Here is a 10,770-nt window from a genome sequence, read left to right on the forward strand (position 1 = left end):
ACGAGGAGGAGGGGGGGGGGGGGGGGGACGAGGTGACGAACTGCAGCGTCCGCTGCCAGCGCCCGTGACGTTAGGGCATGTACAGTGGTGTTTAATGTGGGGGCTCTTAAGGTGTTTTAGGGGGTTATTTGCAAAAAAATCTTAGAGCCGTCTCTCCGTGAAGAGACGCCTCTGGCTCGTAAACCAAGTAACAACAGACGCCTCACTTTCCACTGTACGAATTTGTCGTCTGTTCTATCGATCTGATGCTATACAAATACATTTAATTCTGTATTTATTAATAGACTACGTTTATAGACACTCCATTGTACAATATAGTCTCTTAGTTGTCTCCTGTGTTTGGAGAACCGTTTTGGTGTCTCTCCACTGTACATGCCCTTAGAGCGGTGAGGCGTGCTCCGCGATGAGGCCCAGCAGGTGTGGATCTTATCTCCGCTCGAATGTTACCAGCGTCATGTTTTTAAGGGTTGATTTAATGAACAGGACATAGCAAGGATCCCTTGCTATTCAATTTTAGCAGATCCTTCTATATGGATCCTCTTCATTTCTCTTTCCACCAAACCAGCTCTAATGTGTCCATAAGAAACTCAGGATTTTTACCAAGACTTTTTTTAAACATTTTATTGAGTCAAAATTATATTCATTTCAAAATAAATATATATCTCTAGCTAAGTGTGGTGATACAAACTTGTGAAGAACAAGTGATACGCCCCAATTAAGGATGGCAGTCGTGCACACGAGCGTGGCTGTCTATGGGTTTTACACCATTAGATATGGGTCTGGGTTTCAGATTAGGTCTAAAATCAACCTGACATAAAATGATGGGTCAAGGTTGGACGTGACTTTTCACCCATGAGTGTCAAATGGGCTCTAAAATACTAATTTTGAGTCATTGTTCACACAAATTTTGGTCCGTTCCAATAAAACCCTAGGTTATCTACTCGTATTCACTTCTTTAGAATATGAATTGGTATTACGTTATGTACTATGTGCTTCTAATAAATAATTATATGAGGTGTGTTTCTAAATAATTATGTGTTTTTCTTACTATCTGTGGAGCTTTTATTTAATTATTTACATTTAGCCATCAGGTGTAGGTGGGAGCGTAAAAATCCACCCATTAGACATTTTAATGGTGTGGGTATGGCTTAATGTGTCTATCAACTTGGCTCGATGTTTGCTCCACCCGCATCAGACACTAGGAATGGCAATTTAATCTGCAAATCCGAAACCCGACCCGAAACCCGACGAGTGTGGCTATGGGTTGACATAGAGTGTAACCCACACCCAATATGAAGTCTTGTGGGTGTGCGTCTGGTTTTCTATTTCAACCTGGTTTTCTATTTCAACCCACAGGTGACACACAGCCGACTTAAAATTTAATTCATTCTTTATCTTACGTAAAAATAATTAAGATTACGTAAAAATGATTAAGATATAATACTAATTATTTTAAATAAGTACTTTGGCTAATGATTCATGAAACGTTTTGTTGTTACTCAACATGATAAGGATTAAATCTATAGACATAACTCAATTACTGTTGGTATTTAATTGCTTATGTTCAATTATTATTTAAAAGAATACATTAAGTAAAACCTACGAGTAGCAAGGTCGAGTGCAAGTTTGTAATTACACCCGGGTGTGATCACATGCCAGTTTAGGTAGGTAAGACCGCATATAGGTTTTTACTCTAACCGACCCAAACTCCACATGCTACCATCCTTACACCAAACTCACCCATTGCCATCCCAATAGGGCCCACAAGTTTAGAGGAAAACCAAATCAAAAGACAAATAGAAAATATAATTCTTACGGTCTGCAACCGGATACCGCATCGAACATATACAGCCTGATTGGATGACAATGGGTTGCCACGACCTAATACCTGTGTAATTACTTCATTTGAGGATCTATATAGACTAAACTCGCAACTGATATCTGGCACAATAAAAACTAGTTTCAGAACTAGCAGACACTGGCATGTCGCTGCTGCCTTGGGCATGTCCCTGCTGCCTTGGGCCGGTAGACCCGTGAGTGATGGGGGTCAGGATTTTCTCGTTCGGGACCTTCTCTTCTTCAGCCCGTGAAGGGGGTGTGTGCGCCTTGAGTGCCAGCCAAACCGGGAGGACGGTCTATTCCTCCCCGGCAAGTTTTTTTATACAAAACAATGCCTGCCCAAAGTATTGTCGGAAGCATGCAAAAAGCTAAATATGAGTTTATGGGAAAAGAAAAGATTCTTTAGAACCGAATGACTAAATGAGCAATTTATCCAAATAAGCTTGGGCATTCTTTAGAACCGACCAAAAAAACAAGGAATCTTCGCATCTAATCTACCTGGGTCAGGAATCTTTGCTGACAGCAAATCCGTGTTGACAGGTTGCTCCTATTAATCCTGGTCCCATGTTGTCATGTTGAAAACTTGAAATCATTGGAAAAGGCAGGATAGCATGAAGGAAAGAGAATCCTAACAAAAAGTAAGACAGAACACAATCCTTGCCCAAGCGCCATGCCTCTTAAATACTTGAGCAAGAATACCGGAGTGGATTGGAGTGGATTGGAGTGGCTAAAATACTCTTGCTTTGAATAGCAAAGGAATTTTAGTCCCTCAAACCCCCTCTGGTATCCTTGCTCCCAAACAAGAGAGATTTGATATTTGAGGGGCTAAAATCCCCTATTCAAAACTGAATAGCAAGAGGATGGTCTCTCCAATCATATCTGGTATTCTTACTCCCAAACAAGCCCTTAAGGAGGATCATTCATTCAAATATAGTACACCACAACAACAATGTCACATGTTATGGTAAAAGCCATCATAGTTTAGCAGCAATCGAGCAAAATAACAATGCAAACAGCGGGATGTTACAAAGGCTGGGGCATTGGATCATCACAGCCACTGAGGAGCAGTTCCAAACAGCAACAAAAAAGCATCGGAAAAAAAAGAGATGTATAGAACAGAAATGAATCAATAATGCACCCTGCACATCTTTTGGGGTGTGGGGGTGCTAGAGTCTAGGAGAAATGAATCAACAATGCTAATATGAAATGAATCAAGAATGTCACAAAGCAATTTAAAGAGCAGATTAGCTGAAACAGCAGCAAAACCAACCTTCATAAACCACCTTAGTTTCTTTTGGGGGGTGGGGGTGCTAGAGTCTAGGAGAAAAAAGTCACTTCAGTGGCTCAGAGATTTCATATTTGAACATTATCAGGATAGCAACTGCAGTTTGTAGTGGAAGCGCAAAGTAATCTCTCTTGCTCTCTCTCTTTCATGGCCACATAACTGGTTACTTGTTGCTACAACTGCCCAAAAGAATGCTTGTCCAAGTGCAGAGACAGGATTGCAATTTTTGGGGGGACAGAGGTAGAAAGGAACAAGCCATCCTAGTTAAACAGCAAGCAGAACAGAATATCCCAGGGATCAGCTCCAAAAATACTAGTACAATGCAGAAGCTCTCTAATGGAAAGTTCAATCATCATAGCCACCCAAGAGTAGTACAGACAAAAAAGGAAGTCATAAGGCATCTGATATAAACGAGTCTTTTTTGTATATGTAAACACCAGGAAAAAAAAAGTGAACCATGTACTACATGTGTCCAAAAAGAATGGTGGGAGAGGAAACAAGAGGATGTAGTTTAGAGTATGTTTGAAACAGATTTCCCCATTTTTTTCTGAAAACCCAAGAGGGCTGCATGCAATTATATTCGTAAGAGAAAGCAGAAATAACGGCTACAAACACCCCAAAACTCACACCAAAGATTTCCCCATACGTTCTCCAGACCGCATTGGGAGCCCAATCCACCAACCATAGCCCAGATGAACCCCCAACTCAGTTCCCACCCCTTGATGCTGCCACTGCCACACTGGAAGATGATAAGAGTCTCTCCATGCCAGCATGTTACAACAAACAAAGAGAGGCCCTAGAGAAGTGGAGGTTCTAGGTGGCCGCTGGCTAGTTGGATGAACCAGTGCCAACAGAACTGTTGTCATCACCACCATCAGCACCAGATTATCACCAATTCCTAAGGTATCAGCACGCAGGAAAGAGAGAGCAAGCAGGGAGAAAAGGGAGAAGGAAAGGCGGGGGTGAAGTAGATATTGCAAAATTTTAAATGCCCCAAACGAAACTGAAAGGGGAGGAGATCACTTGTAGGACTTGTTTGGGGGCAAGAATACCGGAGGGGATTGGAGGAGCTAAAGTCTCCTTGCTATTCAAAGTAGCAAAAGGATTTTAGCGCCTCCAATCCCCTCCGGTATTCTTGCTCCCAAACAAGACAGTAGGGATGAAAAAGAACGGGGTTGGTCAGGATAACCCGTCTCCCTTTTTTTTATACATTATTTTGGAAACAGAACCATCGGAAATGGGATAAAAAACGGGACAATCGGAAATAAGATCTAAAACGGGACAATCGGAAATAAGATATAAAACGGGACTAGCAGGATGAAGAAAACGACCAAAACAAACGAAACAGATCAATAACAGATCTGTATCAAACGTAAAAAGCAAAAACATCGCCACATAGAATAAAAAAATAAATTAGTATTGTGATCAATTAAAACATCGCATCTAGACATATAGAAGCAATATATTATAATATACATATGGCTAACAAAGAACATAATTAATTAGGAATTAGGAAAATAAAGTTGGTGATGCAGATTTTTAGACATCATGGATGGGGATCTGCATTTAGACTTCGTTTTTAGTTCCGTTTCGCCGCACTATGTTTTGCTTTCTCTAAGATTTCAGATAGTTATGTTCCTATCTAAGTTTGTAATAATTCGATTGTAGTCTCTTCGAGACAAAGGCCGGGAACTTTCAATTCCCATTATCTAAAAAATGAATTAGTTTGTTGCGATGTGACATAGTCGTCTATAATTTGTTCAATGTATTATCTAAAACAGGATATTGTATGTGGATAAAAACGGGAAAGCGAAAACGGCCGGAAAAACATCCATACCCTCCGTCCAATGGGTCAATGTAGAAATCAGAGCGGAACGGAACGAGATATATCCAGACCGTTTTCACCACTATTCACCACTGCAACACATCAGGAAAAAGTAGACATCAGTCAGGAGTAGCGAAGATACTGTGAACCCTTCTCTATCAGAGCATCTCGAATAGTTATCAAAACTCACTCCCAGTCCTGGTTTTTTGGCAAGATGGAAAGAAAGCTCTCCAACAATTCATCCCACTCCCAATGTCTCTGTACTTTGGAAAATAAACCGATACGTGTGAACAACACATAAAAACAGATGGCCTGCTCACATATGAACAACACAAGCATAGAGGAGCTTTTCGCGAACATGACCAAAAAAGCACAGCCAGGCTCATGACAATAATTTAGCATGTCTATCCTTTTGATTGATCAATCAAGATTCATCAAGGCCATGGCACACGATTAGGACCATTAACGCCAACACTGGTTGCCCAAAGGGATTTCCAAGCCAATGCCTCGGGCCACAGAAGGACACATTAGGGAATCACTTAGGCCTTGTTTGGTTATTCCTATCCCATATGGATTGGATGGGATTGAAAAAAATATCAAAGATTTTGACTTATTTGGGATTGAAACCCACTCAATCCCATCGAATCCACATGGATTGAGAGCAAAACGAACAAGCCCTTATAGATATTGGTGAAAGAATGGAAGTAGTTAAATAAGAGTGTGCAGAAGAAATAAAATCATTCTTTAGAAAACACGAAGAATCTACGCATCAAATCTACCCAGGTCAAGAATCGTATATGACATCAAATCAAACTTTGACATATTCATCCCATTAGTTGAAATCCAGGTCCCAAGTTGAAATCAAAAGAAAAAGTAGGATGCATGAAGGAAATAGAATCATAAACGAAAGTATATGACAGAAAAGAAAGAGACAGAATAGAAAGAGAAATATTATGTTGAACGGCTCAGATTTACCCCAATATCAACACGACACATCCTACTCTAAATGAACTTTTGAGTAGGATTGTTCATTTGGAAATAAACTGGTTGCTTGTATATGGTACACCACCGCCACGGCAATGAGACAATCAGTTGCAAACTGGTTGCTTGTATATGGTACAAGCCATCCAAGTTTAACATTGTATTGAGCACAATACCAAACCCTAAATCCTAAACCCTAAACAATTCAAGTGGATGGGGCATTTGACATCACAGCCGCCGAAGAGTAGTTCCAAACAAGAAAGGAAGATCAACAGATAAGCGACAAATAAATATCTAGAAAATAAAGGAATGCATAGGGTGTTTGGTCATCAGTCATCACAGCCAGAGAAGAAGAGTTCCAAACAAGAAAGCAAGATCAACAGACAAGTAACAAAAAACATCAGAAAAACAAAGATCATTTGGATGTGACAACCAGCACAGTTACACTTAGAGCATCCAATCCCAGGTCTTTAGGTCAGGGTAGTTCCTGGTTCCTACCATGGGTGTCTTTTTGTTTCTTTGTTTTTGGCCACCGTAATGGGGTCTTTTGTCTCCCTGTATTGATTATTTATGGATCTTTTTTCTGCTCTTCTTAATGAAATGATGTGCATATCTCTTGAGGGTTCAAGAAAAAAATCTATTGGAAAGGTTGCAGAAACAGAATTTTCACGATTACTCCCACTGTCCGAAAATAAGTGCACTTCTAGCATTCAAATTTCGTCCCACACCAAGTGCACATATAGGTATAGGACCACCTAGCTTTAGTAGTTTTTTTACATTCTCTATTTCCTAAGTGCAATTGTTACTCAACATTGGAATAAACAAGCAATTCTAGAAGTGATTTTCTTTTGGGGCTGGCGTAGTATTTCTTTTAAGGTACTGTTGGAGATGCTCTAACTGTAACTGTGCTGATTGTCACGTCCAAATGATCTTCCTAGGCAGAACCACAAACAAAAAGCGCTGATTAAATATGCTTCAGGAGGATAGAGGGTCAGCTCTAGTTAGGTACTCGCAGCTGCCTCGCTTGCTCAATGGCATGCAATTCAGGAAAAGGTAGAACATCCTTGCCTTCCATCAGCAATCCATTCATAGGTTCAGGCTCATTTCCATGCCCAGCACGGTCACCCTAAGCAAATTTCACTTGCAATGGCCACTAGGTAATTTCATCAAAGCTTTTAAACCACCACTTTATATATCATCATCACATATCCTGATCCCATTTGCACTGCCTAACACCTACATTCAGAGCAAAGCAGATCAAAGCACACAGAACTGAAGGCGCGGGTCAAGTAAAGGACATGGGTGTCCCCATGTATGCCCTGATAAGTGATAATCTTTAAAAGGGATACGAATGGAAATAGCCAAATAGCTTAAGAGTTTGGGTGCTCAGTTCCACACAACAGGAAGGGAAGAGAAGGCGTTGGTACACCTGGTGGGTGCTCGGCGCCAGAAAATTGCCCGGTTAAGACCTGGCGAAGGGCCCAACGAGAGCTGGGCACCTGACTTAGGGTGGTGGTGGCTACCCAGTCATCACCACGAGAGCAGAGAGCACGCAGGGAGAAGAGGAAGGGGAGAAGGAAAGGCGGGGAGTGAAGGAGAGAATATGGCAAAAAAATTTAAATGCCCAAGAAGAATCTGAATCACCACTGCATCGCATCAGGAGAAAAGTATGCATGTTCCATCCATCAGTCAGCAGTAGTGAAAATATGCACAGAGCATCTCCAATAGTTCCCAAAACTCACTCCCAAATTTGGTTTTTTCGGCAGGATGGAAAGAGAACTCTCCAACAACTCCTCCCAACTCCCAATGTCTCTGCAATTGAGAAAATAGGTCGATACATTCGTGAACAGACCATAGAAAGAATGGCCTGCTCACATATGAACAGCACAAACATAGAGAAGCTTTTCACGAACATGACCAAAAAAGCGCAACCAAACTCATGACAATAACTTAGCATGTATATCATTTTGATTGATTAATCAAGATTCATCAAGGCCATGGCACACGATTAGTACCACTAATGCCATCTATGGGACTGGGGCATTTTACATCACAGCCGTTGAAGAATAGTTACAAAAAAAAGGAAGATCAACAGATAAGCAACAAGAAAATATTTGGAAAACAAAGGAATGCATAGGAACTACCAAAATGGATCAATGCTGCACCTTGCAAGGCTATAATAGTTGTGATGGCCCAAAGGAAGTAACTGCTAAAACACAAATCTCTCCTAAGTCCAAAGGCACTCAGCACCAACAGTAGTACTGAGACATAACTCATGAAATTACTGAAATAAATTCTGGATGAACAAAATTATCAAAAAGTATCCATCAAGCAAAATAATACTATCGCAAACAATTATAGCAGAATCAACATCAGAAACTAGGGAACATCTCAACCTACTAATGAACAGAATCCAAATGTAAATGATTGGTGTGTTACACAAATGCAACAAAAGTAATGGAGTCATAAAATATGTAGGTTTAGAAAGAAAACACAGAGCAACAACATACTCAACAGAAGTGTGTGTGTGTGTGTGTTGAGGGGGGCTCAGCTTCGCCTTTGCTCAATCATTTAACTGGCAACCCCACCATCTCCTAGCACCAGATCAACTTGTCCTGATATTATAAGTGGAGCTGCCCTGGTTATCACACACGGAATGGCATGACCATCCAAGGACAGAACCACTATCATTAGAACATAACTGAAAAGGTTCCCAGGAGAGAAGAGGGAGGGCTCCAGTTTGATACCCATAGCAGCCTTGATTGCTCATAGGCGCTTATGTCAGCCATGGTTGTTGATCATTGCCCCCGTAAGGAATTTTTTATGGCTTTGTTCTTGATGGCACTTAGGCAGGAGCTTATGGGATGCAACTGACCTGGTATATTAGTCCCACAAACATTGACCCAGGTCCCAGGATCAGATCCAATAGTTAGGCAAGTGAAGAAGAGCATCCTTAGATCGTGGTAGAGCATCAACAGGACATATTATTAAACTTGCTCACAAAGGCCTGGCACCTGACATATGGTGGCAGTGGTCCTAGTCTCACCAGGTGAGCGAGAGAGCAGGCAGAGCGAACAGGAGAAGAAAACCCACTCACTATCTCAACTCCCAATCTTTCCGCACTTGGTAAAAATCAATCCAATCGCACGGAAATATACAGGCGTATCGATCTGCCAGTCCCGAAATGGAAGGACATGGTGAAGAATAATTAGCAACAAAGAGATAGAGAGTGCACCAAAACGAAACATCGCAACCAAGACTCAAGAAGAGTCCATCAAGGACGGCTCAGATCCCGTGTCACCACAGATCACAGCCCTGACTGGAACCGCGCCAAGGACCACACCCCCACGGTCCCCAACCCTAGCCCCAGCCACCATAGCATAGTCACCCGCCCAAGGGTACACAGTCTGATGAGGAGCGGCGGAGCGGGGACAAGGGTAGCCCCATGGAGGCACGGATCTGAGGACAGTTTCCACTCAGGAGCAGGCCCGGCGCCAACCGCGGCACCCTTCCTCATCACCGCCGCTTTTGTTCCCAAGGGCTGTGGGTTTCAGTGCTCCGCGACCGCGAATGAGAACAAATTTCCGTTTGATAAATGGAAATAAGATCATCCTCAGCCAGCAGCCTTAGTGCAGTCTACAAACAGTCACGATCTGTTGGCCAGAGCCTCATGTCGACAAAAATCCATCAGGAGTAGCGAATGAGGGCAGCGCGGCAGGCCAAACCTGACTCGGAAGCCGCCTAGGCGGCTCCGCATGGTCGAGGCCAAGCAATGTAACGGCTGTGAGGCGGCACCGTATGGATGGACACCTGACGCGACGGCTGCTCCGGAGAATGGACCGCGCAGTGCCCTCGATTCGATCTAGGGTTTGGGTTCAGGGAATGTGCGAACACACACACACACACATACATACATACATACATACTGCTACATCCAGCATGCTACTGCATCCGTCCACCGTCCTGGAGAGATTGCAATCTAGCATCCAAAAGAACGGCGAACGGCGAACGGCGACGGCAAGGCAAGGAAGAGTCAGAGAGCATACCAAAACCACTCATTCGCAACAAAAGGCTCGAAAAAGGTCCATCAAAGGCGGCTCAGATCCCGCGCTGCTCGACCACGGCCCCGACCAGAAGCCGGCACGGACCCCGCCGCCACGGTCCCCAACCCCAGCCCCTACCGCCGCAGAACCGTCGCCCGCCACAGGGTCCGCAATCCGGCGCGGCGCAGCGGGGCGGGGACCAGAGTGGCCCCGGGGAGGCGCGGATCCGGCAACGAGCGCCGGTCGGAAACCGGCCCGGCGCCAAGCTGCGGTGCCCTTCTTCATCGCCGCTTTTGTTCCAAGGGCTGTTGGTTTCAATGGTGTGGTCACCGGCCGCCGCGAGTGGGATCAGGCAGCAGGTTTAGAGCGCCTCGCATGTGCCGCCGCCGCTGCCCACCCGGCCACACGCGGTGGCCTCACACTTAAACTAACGATTGAGCGGTGGTTTGGTCGGAGACGGCGAGGTTTTATGCGAGGTTCAGATTTGGGAGGAGGATGGGCGGAGAAGTTTGGAATTATGCCACTATGAGAAGCGGTGCGTTTGGTAGTGGGGGAAGAGGAGAGCGGAGCGGCTATGCGTTTGGTTGAAGAGTCAAATAGAGTTTGGTTGAACAGTAGAATAGATCGGAGCCGTTCGATTCTTTATTTGGTTCGAGAGTCATATGAGTGTAGAGGGAAGGAGAGTAGTGAGAGCGCTCATGTCCGGGAGAGCGCTTGTATCCGGTCGTTTTTATGGAGCGTTTCAACTACTTATAGTAAATTTCCATATGAAGATCTAGGAGCCGCTCCACTCTTAT

General features: G+C 43.7%; 1 long non-coding RNA gene across 1 annotated transcript; it reads right to left on the reverse strand.

The window, feature by feature from the left end:
- Positions 1 to 1,725: 1,725 nt before the first annotated feature.
- LOC103629430 (uncharacterized) lies at positions 1,726 to 10,565 on the reverse strand. The gene is made up of 2 exons (XR_554382.4): positions 2,338 to 10,565; positions 1,726 to 2,174 (listed from the first exon to the last, which is right to left on the reverse strand). It is a non-coding gene; the product is annotated as an uncharacterized lncRNA (long non-coding RNA).
- Between the last annotated feature and the right edge of the window lie 205 nt (positions 10,566 to 10,770).

This window comes from Zea mays, chromosome 6 (genome assembly GCF_902167145.1).
Source record: "Zea mays cultivar B73 chromosome 6, Zm-B73-REFERENCE-NAM-5.0, whole genome shotgun sequence".
Lineage (NCBI taxonomy): Eukaryota > Viridiplantae > Streptophyta > Magnoliopsida > Poales > Poaceae > Zea > Zea mays.